General features: G+C 40.1%; 1 protein-coding gene and 2 long non-coding RNA genes across 6 annotated transcripts in view; 1 reads left to right on the top strand and 2 right to left on the bottom strand.

Moving 5' to 3' along the window:
- Positions 1–761: 761 nt before the first annotated feature.
- LOC112842791 (uncharacterized) lies at positions 762–6,217 on the bottom strand. Its single transcript, XR_003214819.1, has 3 exons — positions 5,656–6,217; positions 5,486–5,574; positions 762–2,964 (listed from the first exon to the last, which is right to left on the bottom strand). It is a non-coding gene; the product is annotated as an uncharacterized LOC112842791 (long non-coding RNA).
- A 9,176-nt stretch (positions 6,218–15,393) lies between these two features.
- On the bottom strand, positions 15,394–18,171 carry LOC102081451 (uncharacterized). The gene is made up of 3 exons (XR_270036.4): positions 17,743–18,171; positions 17,189–17,230; positions 15,394–16,979 (listed from the first exon to the last, which is right to left on the bottom strand). It is a non-coding gene; the product is annotated as an uncharacterized LOC102081451 (long non-coding RNA).
- Positions 15,773–21,452, top strand: part of tnr (tenascin R (restrictin, janusin)) — a 196,039-nt gene continuing 190,359 nt past the window's right edge. Inside the window, exons 1-2 of one of the 4 annotated variants that reach the window (XM_025900162.1) lie at positions 15,773–16,934; positions 19,359–19,622. The gene's annotated coding sequence lies outside the window, so the exon portion shown is untranslated. Of the gene's footprint in view, positions 16,935–17,429; positions 17,580–19,055; positions 19,623–21,452 lie in introns of those variants that run through there. The other 3 variants (XM_025900161.1, XM_025900163.1, XM_025900164.1) reach the window with 3 other exon arrangements.

Here is a 21,452-nt window from a genome sequence, read left to right as displayed (position 1 = left end):
ATAGTGTTAACATGATTTTCTCCTTTACTGTATCCATCCATTCGCTTCCACTTATCCTTTTCAGGGTCGCAGGGGGGTGCTGGAGCCTATCCCAGCAGTCATAGGGCGAGAGGCGGGGTACACCCTGGACAGGTCGCTAGTCTGTCGCAGGGCTAACATACAGAGATAGACAACCATTCACACTCACATTCACTCCCGCATTCACACCTATGGGCAATTTAGATTAATCAATTAACCTATCCCCACAATTTTACTGTATTTATCATAAAAGCACGATAGCGTGTAATCCAAACATAATTTTTGGCAGTGTGCTAAGTAAGAAGCTAATACTAGCATGTTTGGTTAGATAGCAATTTTACACCGGACACCTTTCCTGATGCAACTTTCCACATTTATCTGGGCTTAGAAGGGACAGTGGGAGTGCACTGGCATTTGCCCACTCACCCCTGTGGCTGGGTTCTTGGTTAGCATGTATGATAGCTGCTAATTAGCAAAACATTAGCACTAAAAAAACATAAAAATTAAAATCTAAGATTTTCACTCAAAAAAACAAACAAAACAACTGGTGCATACATTGTTTGTTAGTACACAGTAAGGCACATTATTAATCAGATAATTCTTATTTAAAAAAAATAAACTTCATGTAACAACCTAATCAGCTAGTCACATGTTAGAAACTCAATTTAGACATGCAGACACGGTGAAGCTGACATCCAACCGAGGATGAGAATGGGGAAGAATGTACTGCAGCTTTTTGGGACGTCTGGCCACTTGGGCTTGTTTAAATATGAATTATTAAACACTAATACATGAAAGCTGTAACTGTTCCTGTTAATGTATTGCCAGACGTTTTTCATCAGAGTGTTGCATTGTAGTGTTGGTGTCTTGTGTTGCTTTGCTTTTTTCTCACCTTTTTTGTGATGTATATGCAGAAGAGAGTTACTGAAAGCCCAGAAAGAGCTGGAACAAGACGATACATAGTATTTTGTGGTATACAGTCTGACAGTGAGGCCTTTTTCTTTCTTTCTTTTTTACAGCCTTTTTCATCTTGTTGCAAAATTACATATAAAGTATTAGTTATTTTAGATGGTTACTAAAAGAAGAACATTTTCTGGAGCCCTGTTAGGTAAAATTAATTACCATTCGAGATTTTTGCTTTGACTAGAAATGTGCCTTCTCCTAATGCAGATGTTGTTATGGCTGACTATCTTGTCATTATTGCGGGCATCTTTATGGCAGCAAACCCAGAAATACTCTATGAATACTAATCTGCCACATCACCACCACATGGCCTTCTGTCAAAGTAAACAACAGGTGTTGATGAGCAAATAACAGCTTATTGTGATAAATTAGTCATCAGTTCTTCGGTATCCACATAAATGTGTGTGATTACTGCAGTGTTGTTTCGGGATGTAGAGACTGGAGGGGCAGTTTTTCATGAAGCACTAAGGGAGCTTAGAGAAAAGTTTTCTGCTCTTCTCTGTTTTCTATATGACTTCTGCAAAGAACTCAAACATTTTTCGGCTTTATGATACCTGTAGCTGGAGCTCTGAGGAGACGGCATGCATCTACTGTATTTTTTATTTTTTATTTTTTTGCCTGCAGACCAAAAATGAAATCCAATTATTTTCTGTGAGCTCTCTCCTCTAGCACATCACTAAGCTGCTCTGAAACGCATTCATGTTGCTCTTGAGTTTTTTTTTCCCTCTTCAGTATGGGCTCTGATATTCTCCCTCTCCACGCTCACTCTCATCTGCTGTACACATCTACCAGTGCCGGGGATGCGTCCAACACACTTGACTGATCCAGTCACTCCTCAACAAAGAAATATACAATCAGTTCAGGAAGCAAAGGAGATCAACATTTATTAAAATGATGATGAGCTTTATATAAAATCTGCATTATTTTATTTTTTTTACTTAGAACTTGTCTATTTTTGGTTGTTTTTTTTCATTTACTCTGTGTTTCCACTCTAGCTTCTACGCCCCACTATATTGGCTGAGTTTTGATTGGATCAGCCTTATCGGTTTGGTCGGTGCTTTACTATGATTGGTTGCTCAGGCTGGGAAAGGTTGGGTCAAACAAGCAGAGCTGATCGAATCTAGCGCCAACTCATCATATTAACCTGCAGCGTGTTCCTCTCATCCCGCTCCTCTCCTATCATATCACTCCTCCTGTTTTCCTTCATTTCCTTCTTCATTCTCCATTTTCCCTCTTAGCAACTACTAAACCATGTCAGAGATATATATCTTAAGCTTATAGGTTGAATAAAAATCCAGTAAATTATGGGATAAACAGATGAAATACATTGCATTATACACAGTGTGATATAGAATTATTATCCAATACAATAAAACAGACAATGCTATCCCACTGAGAGGTTTGCCTTGGATACGTATCTCCACTATAACCTGAATAGTCAGCGGGAAATGAACCGCTCGGTTGCCGTGCCGAATACATGATAGAGCCAATTTGCCCCTTGTGTTGTCTGTAGCAGCTGCAAACACCCAGGTAGATCATTAGCTCAACATTGGTATATACTGAAAGAGGACTTTCATGTGCATGGGCAACGCTTTGAGAAAAACCCTTTTATTAAAAGCTGTCTAGTCAGTCCACCTTTCACAAAGCCATAAAGGAGCTACATATCTGTTCACTGACTCATCTCTTTTACTGAGAGCTGAAAGGAACCAGCAGAACTAACCACACTGCCTACGCTGTTTATATAACACACTGCATAATCAAACGTAACATAACTACATTAAACCGCACTCTATTCAGTACAATCATTTTGTCAGCACAAACATTGCTTGTGTTCCCCATAATGTTGTCATATTCTACAGTCTAAAACATGCCACCTGAAACCAGCGTTTTCCAGCTCACCCCTCCTCTGGTCGACAGCCCGAGCTCTGACTGAACAGCTGAATGTCAGCGGGTCAAAGGACTGCACACCTGCCCGATATCGATCTGAAGAGAAGGGGGAAAAGAGGGAAATGTTTTATGGTCTCATGATGATATTCATATTTCTCTTTTCACACCATTACCCACCGGGCTACCTGTGCCGCTGGAATAATAATGTAAGGTTAAATTTAGCCAAAGTTCAGAACCTGGGGGAGCAGATGGAAATGCCGACTCAGAAAGTTAACATTTCTTTTCCAAATAGTTTTGCAATGCTCTGTGTTTTAGTTTTACTTCATTAACTGCTAACACATTATTCACGTATGGGGACCTGTAAAAGTGTTTTTAATTATAAAACCAACAAACAAATATGAATATGGATTTATATTTTTACTATTAATAACTCATTTGAGGAATGATAGTCCTCAAATGAGAAGCAGGACAGAATATATATGTGTGAATGAGTGGGAAACAGGTAGAAAAACAGTAGAGGTAGTGAAGGCAGAGGAGTCTAAATACCTGGGGTCAACCATCCAAAACAACTGACAGTGCACGAGGGAGGTGAAGATGAAAGTGCAGGCAGGGTGGAGCAGGTGGAGATGAGTGTGAGAGGTGTTTTGTGACTGGGTAACAGCAAGAATGAAAGGGAAGGTGTACGAGATGGTAGTGAGACCTGCTATGATGTGTGCCACTGACAGAAAGAGGAGGCCGAGTTGGAGGTGGCAGAGCTGAAGATGATGAATATGAAGATTTTCATTTGGAGTGTCCTGAACTGGAAATACTAGAAATGTGTGTATCAGAGAGACAGCACAGGTTGAGTGGTTTGGACAAATTAGAGAGGCATGGCTGAGATGGTTTTGGCATGTGAAGATGAGTGACAGTGGATATATTGGCAAAGGAGGTTAAGAAAAGAGGAAAACCACAGCGAACATTTATGGAAGAAGTCAGGGAGCACATGCAGGGGGTTGATATGTCGCTAGGCATAGGATGAGCTGGAGGCTATGGCAAACTATAAAGGGTGTAGTAGCCAAAAGACGAAGTGGAAGGGGAAAAAGTCATGAATATTAAATATACAGTGATGAGAAAATAAAAGCTTTCACTCAACTTTATGAAATCAATTGTGTTGTCGATTTGGTGCTGAGTTTGGGATCATTGTCCTGTTGCATCACCCAATTTCAATCAAGCTTTAGCTGTTGGACAGATGGCCTCACATTTGACTCGACAATAGTTTGGTGTACAGTGGAGTTCATGGTCGACTCAATAACGCCCAGGTCCAAGTTCTAATGATCACCCGTCCACCACTGTGATTGACATTTGATATTTGTGGTGATATCCAGTCTCTGTTCCAAACGTTTTGTGCTTGTTCAGATGCAATTTTGCAAAGCTAACCTGTGCTGCTATGTTCGTTTTAGAGAGAAGAGGCTTTCTCCTGCAAAACCCTCCAAGCAAGCTGTACTTTTTTTTTTGTCAGTATTTTGCAATTCCTCTGAGAATTGCACCATCTGGCCTCGGGGTGAATTTACTGGGACGTCCACTCTTGGGAAACTTGTGCTAACTCACACCTGAATGCTCCAAAAGCGCTGCTTTTTTAGAGGTGCTCACTTGTGCTGATGATCAATTAATCAAATGCATTCAATTATCAGCACCTGGCTTCTACTTATTCTCTTGATTTCTGTGGAAGCAGTAAGCATGTACTTCCAGTGTAATGTAATTCCAGTTGTCATAGGTTGAGAGGTTAGACAGGAAAAGTCCTAGTCCACTTGAAAGTTTGCAAAATTCAAACCTCATAACAGGCCTGTTGTTATTGGTTGACAAAATTGAATGTTTTAGAGGTACATATTTTTCACTGGACAGTTATGCTGTTTAACAATGTTTCATATCGACACATTATTCTACAAAACAGACAGTATAATAACACAGCTACAGCTGACATATAAATGTAGTTCAGTGGTCTTTGGCTAATATAATCAATTTCAGCTGGGAGCCAGTTTGTGCGTGTCACCCCATCACTCTGTTGTTTCATTTATGCTTATTTTTAGAAGAAGGATAAATCTATACTCAGGGATAACTGTGGGCATTTCTCAGAATTGTTGTAAGATAATTATATGAAGTACTTTAAACTTGCTGGAATATTTAACCTAAGATTTTTCCTTACTTCTGTGTGGTTTCTGAGACAACATTAAGCAACGCCGGATTAATTTGCTAAAAATGTACAAGTTGTCACACAGGCTCTGGCACTGCTGGCTCCCTGCATAAAGTGAGGCTTTGCTTTTGTCCTACTTTAGCTTCCAAAACAGGTTAAACTCATAACTTTTATCCAACCAGCGCTATAAAGGGAGTACAAAGCAATGTATAAGCAGATTTAATAACCTTGTATGCTAATCAACATGGAAAAGGTGAAATTTGCTGTTATTAAAATGATTTTAGAGATTGTTTTTATTATTATTGGTACTGCTAATTAACATTTACAGTCAACATACTTCTCCTGCATGTTGAAAGCATGTAACTATTACAGTATGTGGTACAGCTGACCTGATCTGCAGTGATTTTAAGCTTCAAGATAAAAATTCCCCCCGAGCCACCTGCTTACTGTTTGCCATCAGCTTCCCAGCCGTGTTCAGCACACTCCACTGCTCCTCATGTCTCGTGCAGCCCAATCCTAGTGTGGCCTCAGATTGTCTGATCACAAAGGAGACAGCATCTCAGTAATTTCACCCTCCTTCATCACATCCATTCGAGCCTCTCTCACTTGTAACTTACTTTCTCTATTTGTGCTCATTGCTTTCTCCTCCTCACTTCTCTGAAATGGAACCTGGAAAAGTGTCTTTGAGCATGTATCCACTTGTGTTTGTGCAAGTGTATCCGTGGTAACTTGTGTACTCTGTGGTGAGAACTTTCCCAATAAGGAAACTTCGAAAGCATCGTTCAGCTATCTCTGGAAGAAGCTGCGTGACAAAAACTCTTCCCGTGCCGCCGCTGTCAATGCTGTGGACTTAAAGGGCAGCACATCAGGAGCACAGAGAGAAGTAAGTTTGATTGGACGAAGACTTTTAGTGTGTTACTGCAGGCAGAAAAACACACACACCCACACTCAGACACACACACACTCATTAATCCTCTTTTTTCTGTTTATAGCAGACCTATATATCAAAATATTATTTCATTGCAGAGTCGCAGATGCTTGCACAGGTTCTAATTCACATTTTTAAACAAATGTCATTTGTCAGACACCGAGCACACAGAATAGACACAAATTTGAGGGATTGCAATTACTCTTCCTGCTGGTGTCAGCCTAATAAACAATGCACAGCTGGAGAATTTGAGGATTATGACAGCTGTTTTAATGTATCAAATAAAACCCTGATTCAATTTGAAACTCTGGCATGTTTAGAAAGGAATTTGAAGAGCTTAGAGTACACTTTGAGGACTGAGAATAGAGCAAACCAATCTTTTCAGTGACAGCGGGATTCAATCTGCAGAGTTAAAAAAAAAAAAGATATACCTCTGAACAGAACACATAGAGCCACAAGCAAGTAGATAAAACATTCAGGAGTGTGCTGCACTGTCTGACAGTCGGTGACAGTTTCTGCCAGCTCGGATGAGCAGGACCTGAAGACTGCTGTACTGCCCTTCACTTCAAAAGCACTGACTGGTCCAGTTTCATTTCCTCTGCTCTAGGACATACAGTCGTGGGCAGAAGTTTACATGCACTCATCATCGGCATGAATGTCATGGTAATTTGGGGTTTTTAATGATGTCGTTGAACCGCTCATTTTTGGACTTTGGGATTTTTGGATTGTCGTTACATACAGGCTCAAATATATGCTCACTCTAATCTTTTAATAAGTGTTACTGAGGGAACTCAGTGAAGATCAGGAGAACTGTAAATTTACACAAGCTGGGAAAATCTCTTGGAGAGATTTCTCAACAACTACCAATTCTGAAATCACCGGTTCAAGCAACCGTATTTAAGAACAAGTTATTCACATGTGTCACCACTGTCACATTCAGATGAGATTTGGATGTTCAGGAACAATCCAGGAACCACCAGGCTCAATCCTGCCATGAACTGGAAGCTGCTGGAACACCAGTGTCACCTTCCACAGTGAAGTGAGTTTTACATCACCATGGACTGAGAGGGTCCTGACAAAGAAAGGACCCTCCACTCCAAAACTGATAACCTTCGAGCTCGACTGAATTTGGACTTGACTATAAATGCTCTCTAAACTAAATAAAAATTTGAAAACACCACCACCAGTTGATTGCACATTGATTAAACTGATTGAACTGAACAGAAAACATCGGAAATAAATTTGACTCCTTTTTTTTCAGCAGCATCAGACACAAAAGGCAGTGTCTGTTTTTTGACACAGTCACTCTTGACCTTGCAAATCATGGTTTGAGAAGATAATTTCTCAAAACAATCAGCGTAAAAACGATCAGCGTATTTGCTTTCCGTAGAGCTTTAAACAGCATGTCATGTTTCACTCAAGTTTTCGTTAGTGGAGCTTTGGCAGCTGCCCACCAGTGAATGTTAAAGATCCCAGTATACTGTGTGGAAGCACTGCTTCCAAGAGTGTCCTGCACTTATATTTGTTCCTGTCTTGAATGAACCATGAATCAAAATCACATGTCAGCACAATAAGCAGCAGCCATCATGAATAAGAAGTCATAACAATTAAGTATCAGAGGTCAAAGCTGAACCTAAAAAGCGATTATTAGATATTCTGTTGCTCCTAATAATTCAGATTAATCCAAAAACCAAAGAAATGCACTTTCTTTGCCTTGCAGTTGCAGTGAATAGGTCTGTCTCATTTTCTGTTAAAAATAGATGTACAGACATGCTATGAAGGTCACTTCATGAGGAAGTGACGAGGAGCTTGTTTTGAGCCAAGACTGCTTAACAAGTAGAGGGTTGTCAGCTCGCACTCGTCTGGCAGAACATTAATTCTTGCTATGTCTCTTTGATTCCTTCAGTAGATGTGACTCCCAGCAACAGATACCTCTACAGTAAAATGCAGGACTGCTGTCGGCACGCTCACCCAAAAGACAAAAGAGAAAGAAAAGGAAAAGAACAAAGAACTATTTCTATTTTTTTATCTCTCACTATTTACATATATTTGTTGTATCTGTTGACTTTTTGCATCTGCAAAAAGACAAATGGGCACAAAAGTTCAAAACCTTTTCGGTCTTTAGATTCTTCTTCATTGTCAAAACAACTCACAGGAGGTGTCTACTGGTCCAAGATCCATTCTGCTGCAGTACAGCAAACTCAAACATACAGCCAAAATGTCCAGTGATGAGAAGAACAAGGAGTCCTGCATAGTCCTGATAGTAACATTATCTGGGATTATACAGGGAGAGGAAATACAAGGACAGCATACATTTACAGAGAAACTGCAAATAACCTCCCTCCAAAGTACGCTGAAAAGATGTACGTCATTTAAAATGCATTACTCACCAATCACAAATGTAAAGAACTGATATGGCTGCGGCAAGTTAGCTCAAAAGGAATCCAATACTGCATGGAGAGCTTTGCTCTACAAATAAATAAATAAATAAATAATACAATAAATAACTTTATTTCAATGTATTGCTGGTATTTTCTGATTGGGTTACAGAGAGTGGGCAGGTAACAGCACGAGTTTAAAGAACGCAACATGGAATTTAAGCCAAGGCTCGATTACAAAATCATTTCGAATGAATGAATGAATTAGATGATCGTCTTTGAGCAAACACTTGGTCACACATACTGAGTGAAAAGGGTGAATCAAGAAGAAACACTCAGTGCATTGTGGGAACCCCCAGCAGCCTAGACCTATTGCAGTGTAACCAAGGGAATATTCTGGTCAACTGATCCAGGCCTAACTATGTGCTTTATCTAAAAGGAAGGTTTTAAGCCTAATCATAATGGAAATGGTTCGACAGAGTCCTGGAAGCTGGAGGCTCTGCCTCCTATTCTCGTTTCAGAATTGAAATTGCCTCGACTAGGTACAAAAATTTGGCAGCGACTGATGTAGAACACGTGTATTGATGAATCGTAGCCACAGTTGCTTGAAGCCAAGGCTCCAGGCGGGGCCTCCAGGTAAGGGAGTACCTGCCACACACTGCTAGGAAGGGAGAGACAGAGGGCTGTATACCTGCCAGGCCAGTACAGCTATTCCCTAAAGAATACTTAAAGTCACAGCCTGTTTACTTCATGTCGTTATTCCCATTTATAGAGTCATATTAGTAAAGTTTAATGCTGTGTTTATATGTGATATATATGTATTTATATATGCATGAGACACAGAGAGAGAGACAGGAAATGAGATTGAGAGCTAGAACAGTATGTGCTGTTAACATCACATTATTGCTCCTGAGGTTGCATTCACTTAATTTATTTCACAGACAAATTAGTTTCGGCATCACGCTGCTATAGATATTTAAATGAAATTACAGTGTCATTACAATAACGTTCCATTATTATCTTTTATGGCCCCACCTACCTCTCCCCTTCCACTGCTTCCTCTGCTAATGACTGCAATTTAAAGTGGGTAAAACCTCCAGGAGAAAGGGCTTGTAAGGTGACCCAGCTAGTTTTATTTCTTTGGGAAAGTAATTTTTTAAAGCATAATTCCTGATCTCTAACTCACTGCATGAGCATGTGCGCAAGTGCACGTCATCCAGAAAAGATCCTGACATGCTGGGTAAGCAGTGACTAGCCTGGATCTCCTTTAAATTGGTTAGATATCAGGAGGTCACACCTACTATAGCCCGTCTCTGAAATGCGATGAGCTGTCTCTGTGGATGACTTTAGGTTCTCTGCTCTGGCGTGTCTGTTTGTGCCTTCAAGTAAGTTAATCTTCTGTTATCTAATTTAGGAGATAGTACAGGATCTCACCGTGTCCCTTAAGATTAAGCAGAAGAATAAGGATAAAAACACTTGCTTGCAGTGTATTCTAAACTATTTCTTCATTTTATTCTCTTCACAACAGCCAGATGGGTTTTTTTCTCCGTCATTAGTCACCTTGCTTGATTGGCACTCGGCCTTGCTTAAGTTTAGTTTTGCTCCATTTACCCTCTGTATATCAATTATTGTTATCTCAACATACCCGCTACTTGCACTTTCGACTAAAAATACACAGCGCCGAACATCAAAGCTGCTCGGTTAAGTTGTTCCCCTCTTTGTTTTGCGCTGATAAATAGTCAGTGACAGAGAGCTCTCCTGGTGCTGGCATGGCACTAAAAAGATGTGAAATGAAGTGTGGCGAGACACTTAGACACCTGAGATTACTTCCGTTGGCCAGCTCAGTAGATCTTTAATTAGAAGAAAGAAAGAATGTTTTCATGTTTAATTAAGTAAAGAAGAGAATGTTTCCTCTTTCATTTAGAAAAAGCCTGGATGATTTCCCTGGGCAATTAAACTCCTGTGACAGATGTTCAGACCATGTTCCCATTTCTAAAAATTTCCTCTTAAAGTGCACTAATCCTCAGCATGTTTTTGTCTTAAATGAATAGCCGCCCTTCTGTTAGTCCTAAATCTTTGGTGAGACTGTAAAAGCTGTTTGGGTCTTTCCTGAAATGACCTATAAAGAAAGATACAGTTAGGTATAACCTGAGTGGCACTGTGTGTGCCTCTTTGACAAAAATGAAAAATAGTAAAATATGCCCTTTTTTTTATCATTACAAAGGTTAAAGGTTCCTTATGCGGTTCAGTATTTAGAAGACATAAAACGGATCAGTCTGCCAAGTCAAAGATTTATAGGAAAAGTGATGATCATCGAGCTACAATCAGTAGCTCGATGAAGCGTTAAGTAGGTAAAGCAGCCTATAAATAGTATAAATAACATACATTTTAAATGAAAATAAATATAGAAATTATGAGCAGGGTCACCTGCTGTTTTATGGAACATAATTTTGAAGCTTTGAGTTTGAAAGCTTGAGCATCTTGACTGTTTTGAAACTGGACATATTGGTACTACAGTGCTGGGCAGTTTTCAGCAGCCTAGATAGCTGGCTTGGTTAACAAGGCACAGTCATGTGAAAACATTTCTGTCCATAACCACAACCATAGGCTGATAAAGTACTTTTCTGTGTGACTTTAACAGTCTCTCACATCATTGTGGAGGAATTTTGTTCCACTCTTCTTTACAGTGTTGCTTCAGTTCATTGAAGCTTTTATGTATTTGCTAATGCACAGGTCTCTTAGTCCCAGCGTGACTTATCAGTCCGGTCGTGGTCTTAACTGGGCCATTGCAACACCTTGATTCCTTTAGCTGTCAAACAGAGAGCCTCACATTTCACTCTAGAATACTTTACAGAGAAATTCATGGTTGTCTCAGTCACTGCAAGGTGTCCAGGTCCTGGGGCTGCAAAACAAACTCAGAATCATCATCCCTCTAGCACTGTGCTGACAGTTGATGTGAGGTGTTTGTGCTGATATGCTGTGTTTGGTTTTCACCAAATGTGTTGCTGTGCATCATCAAACCGCTCAACTTTGGTCTTGTCTGTCCAAAGGACATTATTCCAGCCATACTTGGTCAGTGTTTTTCTAATTATACTGTCATGAACTTTAATATTTAATTTGCTAACTGAGGCCTGTAGAGCCTGACACGTAGCGGCAGAGGTGGGCATACTTGCTGATGTGCATTTGATTAGTAGCACTGGACTGCCCTCTTAATTCCTATGAAATCAGTAAATGTGTTTTTAGCGTTTAGCTTTTTTTTACTTAGCTTTGTTCCGAGGACTTCCTGCAGCCCTGTAAAATCATTGTACACCTGTAATTCTCAATGTTAAGAAAACAGGATGCTAATTTAGATCAGGCTCTAAACATTTCACTTTACTGTAAAACTGGCATTTTACCATTACGGGTCCCTAGTTGATCCATATGGTAAAATAAAAATAAAATCCACTCACTTTTAGAGGCAGCCTCAAGTGGCCAATTTGAGGAAGTGCAGTTTTTGTTCAGCTTTAATTGTCATCCCTGGATGGAAGTTGCCCTTGACACTCACGAGGCAGATTAATCAAATAAGAAAAGGTGGTAACATCTTTGCTCAATTGTGATGTTTAAAAACAGACATTTATTAATTGGATTATTTGCACACGCAACTACCAACTTTAAACAATGGTGAAGCGCTATTGATTAGAATGATGTGGGAGGCTTTATCACGAGTCAGAGTCCCCGATCCTCCAGAAAAATAAAGCACATAGACACGAGTGCGCAGGCTCAGAAGAACAGCGCTGAATGCTATTTCTCTGTGATGCCCTTGTCTGAGCTTTGTGATAAACCAAGGTCTCCATACAGTACAGGCTTACTGCGTTTGCTGTGTTTTCCCAGGAAGAATGGATCTATCATGAATCCTATAGCAGCTCAGCAATGGAATGAGCTTCTCACACTCTATAGCTGTGCGATATTATCTATTCATCACACAGGCTGCAAGCCAACTTCTTACTCAGTAACCACTTTTCCATAGCAAAGGGTTTACAGGAATAACCTCATTGCTGATTTAAAAAATTATTACACTCTTTATTTAGTTCAGCATCACAGTGAATCTAAAGTAAATACAGCCAATGTTGCCTGAGGCTTTGCTGTAGAAGACACAGAGTGGCATAAATAAAGAATAAAACCTGACAACACAATAGGAAGAAGAATATTGGGAGCAACAGAGGGCAGGACAGAAACAGGCCGAGGTTCTACAAGTGATTGAAATCATTTCTTACCTTCAATTTTTCATGAAATAGTCTCCTTTCTCAGGCCCATAAATGACAATGATGCAATGAATGGCCGTACAATATGGGAAATGTCACTGGCATTGCATCTACGAATGTTTCGTAAATCACTCGAAAAATCAGCGGAGCAGCATAATTCTGCAGAGTGCAGCTCGTTTTGCTGTGTTTTGCATGGAAATAGCCGCTCACAAAAATCAACATTGCTGTTACTGGTTGGAAATCGTGCATGTTATTTGTGGACTGTGAAGACGAAGCAATATTTTTCCAATGTGAATTTATTTTGAGGTACCACAGCAAGTCGCACGCCCTTAATCAAATTCCTCACATTGGCAGAGTTTTTGTGAGTGTCTACATCCTCCCATAGACAGCTTTATTATAAGTACAGCAAGAAGAAACAAAAGGAAGACATTAGAAAATATGGCCATAATAAATTTGTTGACGTGGGATGTGGCTCTGCTACACTGACTGTCAAACATTATGAGGCACAGCGACTAAGGAAATAACACGTTTAACAAAACAGATAATTAAAAAGAAATAATTAAGGAATCAGTGGTAATTTTAATCAGTTTATATCAGACTTTCGTTTCGTGCTAAGCTCACAAAAATACAGTGTAGGTTTATCTACTGATTTTGCAAAATTGTTGTTTGTGGGCGACGGCATGTTTCAATTGTTAAGAATTGAAGCTTGGTTATCGTTGGAATGCTAGCTGTTCAATTAAAACACAGTTAGCTGCTGCATTTCTGAGAAGACTGACTCTCCATTAGCAATGCCTGCTCTTCACCTTCATCAGATTTAATGTGTCTGTGAACTGAGGATGATGTGTGAGGCTTTTAAATTCTTTGTTACACTTGTAACAGTTAGACTGTAAACAAAGATGATATCTGACAGGCCTGTGAATCACATACACTCACTTTTGTAGGAACTGCTTGTTAATGAAAATATCTCATCAGCCAACCACATGGAAACAGCTTGTAGATGTGGTCACGATGACCTATGGAAGTTCAAAGCGAGCATCAGAATGAGGATGAAAGCTGATGAAGGGGACTCTGGACATGGTTGCTGGTGTCAGATAGGACGGTTTGAGTATTTCTGAGAGCTAACATCGTTAGGGTTTACAGAAAATGGTCTGAAACAGAGAAAACACCCAGCGAGCGGCAGTTATCTAGATGAAACTACCTTTGCTAGACTGCTTTGAGCTGACAGGAAAGCAAATAACTACTTGTTGCAACCAAGGTATGCAGAAGCGCATCTCTGAAAACAAAACACATCACAACTGAAACAGATTGGCTACAACTGCAGAAGATTACACCAGGTGCCACTGCTGTCAGCGAAGAACAGCTGACTGACGTCACAACTTGGACCGGCTCACAACAGGAGATTGGAACAACGTCGCCTGACCTGACGAGTCTCGATTTCTGCTGCGACATTCAGATGGTCGGGTCAGAACTTGGCGTGCTTTAATTTTTACACCTTGTATGACTCTGTGTGTTTCTCTGAATAACCAAAGAAATAAACTGAATTCTGCATTTAAATTTCATTCTTTGACTGTCGTCACAAACCAAAGTTTGTGCAGCTGCATAATATTGTGAATCTTGTCCTTCAGTTAACATAGTGAAGTGTGTATGAACGTGTGAGAGAAAATACCAGCAAAATAAATAATGTAAATGCAAATCAGTATCAGTAGATATCAGTTTTCCACAGTGGAAAAGTACACAGTCTCTTCTTTATAGGTTCAAGGAAAAACATTTGAAAGTGAAACCTATCCTTGTCAGAGCTGAAGAAGTGTGGCAGGTGTCCACGGATCATGTTTTTCACCGTGTGACTGTCTATGTTAAATTCATGAGCTTCTGGCATACAGAATAAACCAAGCTTGTGTTCTCTGTTTTTGTTTTGCTTGTTCTACAAGTTCAACACATATACACATATGTTTTCTATCACATGCAGACAGTTTCCTCATGTTCGGTTCATTTTACCACAGTGTCAGAGCCACTCAGTGCCTTGACCCTGTGTGTTTCAGCTCTTTTCTACTAAATAGACTCTTATGCTCTGTCTTTTAAGAAAGCTCAAGAGTCTGAAGTTGTATTGATCCAGTTTTATTCAGACTGGTATTGCTTTTCAGACTCGTCTATTTTTGCGAATTGTGGATCAGCGGTTTTAATCGAACAATAAAGTTGCCAGTGTGAAAAATGCATGTATTACACCAAGTAAAAGCTGCTTTTACAAAACTCTCAGACTCCACGTGTTGGGATGTGTGACTTTTTTTATTTTTTTTATACCGTGTTTATCTTTGCCTTGGGATTCCTTACCGAGCATTTTTAATTAGCTCACTTTGTCGATCCGCGCGTAAGCCAGCGAGTGATCTCCGACTAAATCTGTTCATCAGCTGTGACAGCTAGCATCAGGTTTTCCTGCCGTACCTGGCTAATGGCACCCTGTGGATTCTTATCTAGGCCAGCGTCTTACCCATTCAGCCCACATATTCTTTCCTACACAAACTCACAATTATCTATAGTGTTTGTTGGAAAGCCTGAGGTATTTTTGGCTGATCTCCTGATCCTGTTTGTGATGATTGTAAACAGAAGTTGCTCTGTGTGTGCGAGTGTGCACACGTGTCTCACTAAGAATAAAACATAAGCGCTCCTCTTGGGTGCTTTCTTTCTTTATTACAACTCAACAAACAGCCAAATCAGTGACATTAAAGAAACATATTTTGTTGCAGCTCTGTTTGATGATTTTTCTTTCTTCACCTATAGTTCAGTGATGCAAACCGGGCATTTACACATCACAGAGTATTTTCTACTTCACTCCAGCGCTTAACCAATTAGTAGAAGTCAGTGGTGAACTAGACCTGTCTGACTTTTGATGCTTAATTGTGAACAACACAGCAAAACCTTTACCTCTTATGAGCAAATTGTGTTTTTTGGTGTTGGCCTGTGTATGAGAGGTAATAGTAAAAGGAATCGAAGCGTAGTGGCAAACCAGCAGGTGCTGCTATTCATCTTCTGCACCTATCTGACAAACAGTGTTAGTGCTAGTGAAGACGTTTCCCTGAGAACACAGCTCTGTGTTTGTCATTCAGCTGTGTGCAAGCAATATTAAATAATAAAACAAAGCACATTGGCAATTTGAAACTCCTCAGTCAGAGAAAAAGTCTGTAGATGCACGATAATCTGGATTACAGGGTTAAAGAGACATTAAAAAAACAACCTGCAACAACTTCATGTGACATCACAAAAATATGAAGTGACTCAAACATATTTTAAGAGATTTTAATTTTATAAGTAAAAACAAATAGATTTGATATGCTGGATGAAAAAATACATGCCTAAGTGCACTCTTTTATTATTATTTTGTTTTAATATGTCGTGTTTTTTGTTGACTGATTTGATCCTCCTGAGCACAGATTACGCTAGCCTTGCACAAATCCAGTCTTCACAGATTATTTCTTTCAACAGCTCTCAGCTGCAAGGTTTTTGTTTCTCTGCCTCCCTCTAAAATGCTCCATGGGTGTCCTATTCAATTCAAGTCAGCCAACAACTACTGCTGATTTTTGCAGTGTGCTTGGGCTCATGGTCAAATTAGGGGAGAAAAAACCCCTCCTGCCATTCTTCTTAATGATGGGAGTCATCTTTTTATTCTCTATTTGAACTTGGGTCTATCAAATGAGGCTCCCCGACACTTTTTCTACTCACACAGAGAATGATCCAAACAAAATATCATTATTTTTTTTTATGGTTGTAGTTTTGCATTCAATTAAAAAACGAAATTCATTTTGGACTTTTTAGGAGGTTGAATTTACAGAATGTCCCTCACAGCAGCAACCATTAAAAAACCACATCTTATATATAACTGTTACCCTTCTGTTGGTCTGGTACCTTCTCTCACTTTTATGAGAATATAACAGAATTTTTGCAAGATGGCACAACTTTCAGTTAGCTATCATTTAGTGATTTTGATCACTTAGTTTTACTGAGGTATGTAAGGATTCTGCAGAAGGCTAAAATATTTTTCTCTTGAATGCAAGAGAAAAAAAAACATTGATCGCAATGATCAAAGCATTGCAGAATGGGACTTACATGCACGTCTTGGGAGATCAGGTAAAAGTTCATAGGCTCAGTCTTTGCTCAATCAAAGCAAAGTTCAGTACATGAACAGTCAGTTCAACTTGGCAAACAAAACACACGGGCACATGGGAAGTCTAACACGAGGCAAAGAGTGCTGAAATGGTTGGCACATGACTAAGACGATCTGGCAGAGGGCGATGGAAGCACACATAGCTTGAAGGCAAAGAGGAGGGGAGACAGCGGAGCGCTTTAGAGCCGGCCAGGTAAACACATGGGCGGGTCGCACACAAGGGCAAGAAGTGAAGGACCTGAAGTGAGAAATTTAGGGGAATACAAAATATAACAGGGCTAAACAGAGAGTCGGACACAAATGAAATACAAAGTGAGTTAAATGTATCTTAGGAGGTTTTGAAAGACAACAAAAGAAAAAATATTTTGTATGGGATTCACTTAGTTTTTGACAGGGGAACAGTGTCTTGGGATATGCTGTAGAGCACACATAAAGGGAAAATAAAACCTTAAGTAGCCTGTGGAGCTTCACAATCTGGCCTGCAAGGTCCTGAAAGGAAAACTAAGCATTAAAAAAAATGAAATGGAAACAGCTTTATGCAGCTAAATATTTCAACAGTTCTCATATGTGATGCATTTCAAAATACTGTCAAAACACAGGCTCATATAAATGTGGATTTGTGTTTTTTTAAGCCACCCTGTGCTTTAGAGCTGATGGGAGCGCTGGGATATCAATATCCCTTCTAGCCACTGGTGGCAGCACTGAGCCAAAAAGCAGAGGTCCAGAGTAAATCTTTCCCAAATATCATGTCTTCGTTTAATATTAATTTAATTGACTGGAAGATATTCAGCAGGTATTTTGCTGCCTCTGCTTACTTTCCTCAAGATGTCTTTCTATGGTAAGTTATTTGACAGCTAACGGGTGGCTAAATGTTAGCGTGCTAATGTTAGTGTGTTTAGAAGAAGGCTCAGAACAGACAAGTCCCACTAACGTAAAGTCAGCTAACTAAAGCTAGGTTAGTAAAAAGCAAATGCGTGTTTTGAGACGACATATAGACTCACCGCCACTTTATTAGGTACACCTTGTTAGTACTGCCTTGGACCACCCTTTGCTTTCTAAACTGCTTCAGTTCTTCATGGCATAGATTCAAATTATGTAAATTATAGCCTGAGCTAACAGGAGAGGCATCCAGTGTGGGCCTTCTGCTGCTGTAGCCCATCTGGTTCAGGGTTGGACGTATTTTAGATGGTCTTCGGCCTACCTTGCATATAAGAAGTTGTTACATAGCGCCTGTCACTTATAACACCGTTTCCCTCATTCTGATGCTCGCTTTGAACTTCAGGTCATCTTGACCAGATGTCTAAATGCATTGAGTTTCTTCCTTGTGATTGGCTCATTTTATATTCTCATCAACAATCAGTTGACCACTTCTACCTATTGAGGTGACCAGTAAATGTGTACATACACACGTATAAGGTGCAAGGTGTTTATTTGGATTTGTTTTTGCTTTTGGAGTTTTGATTTGGTTTGTAAATCTAATTATTCTGCTTTAAATTTAAAGTTCATTCTATGAAAAATAGAATTATGTTGTATTGTTTCATTTCTTTGTTTCATCCCAATGTCTTTGCAACATTGCTTTTTACCAGTCACATGCTTTTCCAATTGTCCTGTCCCGTGCTTGTGGTCATCAAAGAGTTTTCTTCTTCATTTTTACCGTTAGCAGAAATGAAGCTTACAATCACACATAATAAAACCGTTTTTTTGTTTATAAGAATTGTGTCTGGTTGATATGCACAGTTTAAAGTAATGAACATGTAAACATCAATCAGGTTCATGTTTCACAAGCAAAAAAGTACATAAACACATTACACTGCTCCGAAGCACACAAAGAATGTATGCTAAGATGTATTTTCATCTTTTATTCATAGAAAGCCTGCACTGTTTAACAAAAATTTGTCAAAAATTGTAATTTTTAATTAATTGTAATTGATTGTATTTTTTTAGTTCTCTCTGTCTATCTCTCTCTCTATATATATAATTTTATGTTTTAACTTTTTTCAATGTTAAAATTTTCTACTTTTATATTGCTGTAAGCTTGCCATCATTGTGTTTGTACATATTGAGTGGACAGGATGACCTTCACCTTGAGCTTCGGCGAAATGTCTTTTAAGCATTTGCTCGCATTTAGAAATGAAGCAATTGATTCATTGAAAAAATAATGAAAATAACCTTTAGCTGAAACCCATATCAGCTGAATTGTGACATTTCAGTTCGTTCCCCATTCTGCTTTATTTATTTATTATTCAGCTTCACTTTCTCTTAGAGTTAAAAAAAAAAAAAAATTAAATAAAATAAATAATTCTGACTTTCTGAGCAGCATAAAGAGACGTCAGCCACTAGAGGCTGCACTAGCTAAGACACAGATACAAGGATCAATAGTAAGAGAGAGAGAGGGAGGCACAGGAGTCAGTGGAGAAACGGTAAAAAAAAAAAAAAAGGAGAGATGGTGGTAGCATGCAGTTCAGCTCAGCAAGAAAGAGTGACAGAGTGAGGAGATAGCGGGGGTGAGCATCGCAGCAACTGACAACCTGAGAGAGAGAGAGAGCCTTAGCTTACTAAAGAGAGAGAGGGAGAGAGAGGAGTACCACGTTGCCCGTCCTCATATTTCCCTCTGCAGCTGTGTGAAGCAGAGTAAGCGGTGGAGAGGAGCGAGCACATCTGAGTCTCGTGGAAACAGCGGGACCCGCGTACCACTTGGCTGAGAGATCGATGCACTTACGCCGAGCCACGCAGAGGGGGTGAGCGGCCCGCAGGACATCCGTGCACTACCAGAGAGGGAGCGAGAGAGTAGCCAAAGGGACGGAGAGAGTGAAGAGAGCAAGAGGGGAGAAGATTACCCAGGGCCAATTTGAAAGCTTTCGGCTTGTCACTCAGAGGAAGGGTGAGTTAACTTGTGCTTGTGTGGAGTGGCAGTACATGTTCTGCAGGTACATTGTGCTTGTGACAAGTGTGTGTGTGTCAGTCCTATATCTTCACCAACGCACAGAGTTTCTGCTGTCCTGTTTCTTTTACCCCCCTCTGTTTTAGTAAAGTGCATCACTTGCCAGAGCATGTGCGTTACAGTCTTCTAGGCAGGTGATTAGCTCTGGAACCTCATTATCAATCAAGCCGTTATCACGCCGAGCAGAGAGGAAGACTACAATAGGTTCTTAACGACCCCCCTCTCGCCGGTTTGTGCGTTGTATGAATGCGTGCGTGTGTAGTCGAAGTGCATCTCGGTGTGCTGTTGAAGCCGTTTATCCTACCAGGCAAAGGTGTGCGCCTGAATAGCAGCCATGTGAGCGGTTTAATAAGGGTTATTATAAAAGCTTGCTTTGAGAAAATTAATTAGAGAGCCTGATGCCGTTCAGTGCAATTTGTCACGTCTGTCAGGAAAATCTGCCGGTTTGTTCATTTATCGCGTCAGTTATGGAAAAGGAAAGCCTCCCCGAAAAACCCAGATTTTTTGGGTGAAATTTCTTGATGATCTTTTAGGAAATTGCTTTCAAACAACAAACAAACTCAATTAACATGAATAAGGGTTAATCTAAAAAATGAAAAAAGACATCTAATAAATTTGAGCTGTGCTGTAATCATATTGCAATATTTTTAAAACTTGGTGAGGTAAATCTTGTTTTCCCAAGCCTGTCATATGCCTGTAGCTCTGTGCCTTCTTGTGGACTGCTGCTTTCTTAGGTTAATTAACTGTCTTTCCAGTTCAGATAATTCAGTGACTTCAACCTGCACTGACTTATTATTAGACATGGTGACATTTAGAAAATTGGTCCATATATGCACCACCTCTCTCTGCGTTCTCATGTTGTACCTGCCTTGTAAATACCACGCCATGCTCGATCTATCCCGTCATCCATCTGCCAGCGTCTCCGTTCCACTTTGAGTCCCCGTTCCTCTCCCGTTCCCATTCCGCCTCTCCCTCACTGCTATACGGTGAAGGTTATTGCCATATATTGAGTCGGTTTAATTTGTCAAAGTCGTCCAGACATATTGTCCACGGTCGGAACGGGAGGAGAGGTTGGGCGGTTCGTGTCAGTTCGGGAATTGACACGATATTGTACGGAACTTGACAAGAGAGTGACAGAAAAAAAAGAAAGGCAGGTGCAGTTAGAAAAAGGTGGAGAGAAATCTGCTGGTTAGGTTTTCTTGTAGACACAGAAGCTGAGCAGTTCATTTCTGAGGTTTTCTTTTTTTTCATGACTGTGTGTGTAGGCTGCGAATGGCGAGGCTGGAGGTTATCTGTCTTTGGATTCATCATTTCTCGCACTGAGCTTGGCTTTCCTTCTCTCCCATGTGGGTCCGGTGTCATTAAGCTGAGACACCAAATCTGAGAGATCACTCTCTGTCTCCCTCTCTCTCCCACCCTCTTCTCTTTCTCTCCCTCCCCCTTGTTGCACTGGACTCCCTCTGTCTTTGCCTCACGCTGGCTCTTTATCTGTTCATTACTCACTCTGTCTCTCTCTATGTCTCACAAACACACACACACACACACACACACATATATATTCAGAAAACACGCACACACGGAGGAGGCATCTGTACAAGTGAAAATGCATTTGTGGAAACTGATGCTCATAAAACATGCATCCTTCATTTAATGTAGAATGAGCGTACAGAAATTGTGGAAGTGGAGCTCAAATTAAAAACAGATTACTATACCCGGCCTCTAGTTTTGGACTTTTGCAATCTATAACAGTGGATTTGGAGGATTTCACTA

This window comes from Oreochromis niloticus, linkage group LG18 (genome assembly GCF_001858045.2).
Source record: "Oreochromis niloticus isolate F11D_XX linkage group LG18, O_niloticus_UMD_NMBU, whole genome shotgun sequence".
NCBI classification, from domain to species: Eukaryota; Metazoa; Chordata; class Actinopteri; order Cichliformes; family Cichlidae; genus Oreochromis; species Oreochromis niloticus.
Note: the sequence above shows the minus strand (reverse complement) of the source record. Positions and strands in the feature narration are given on the sequence as shown.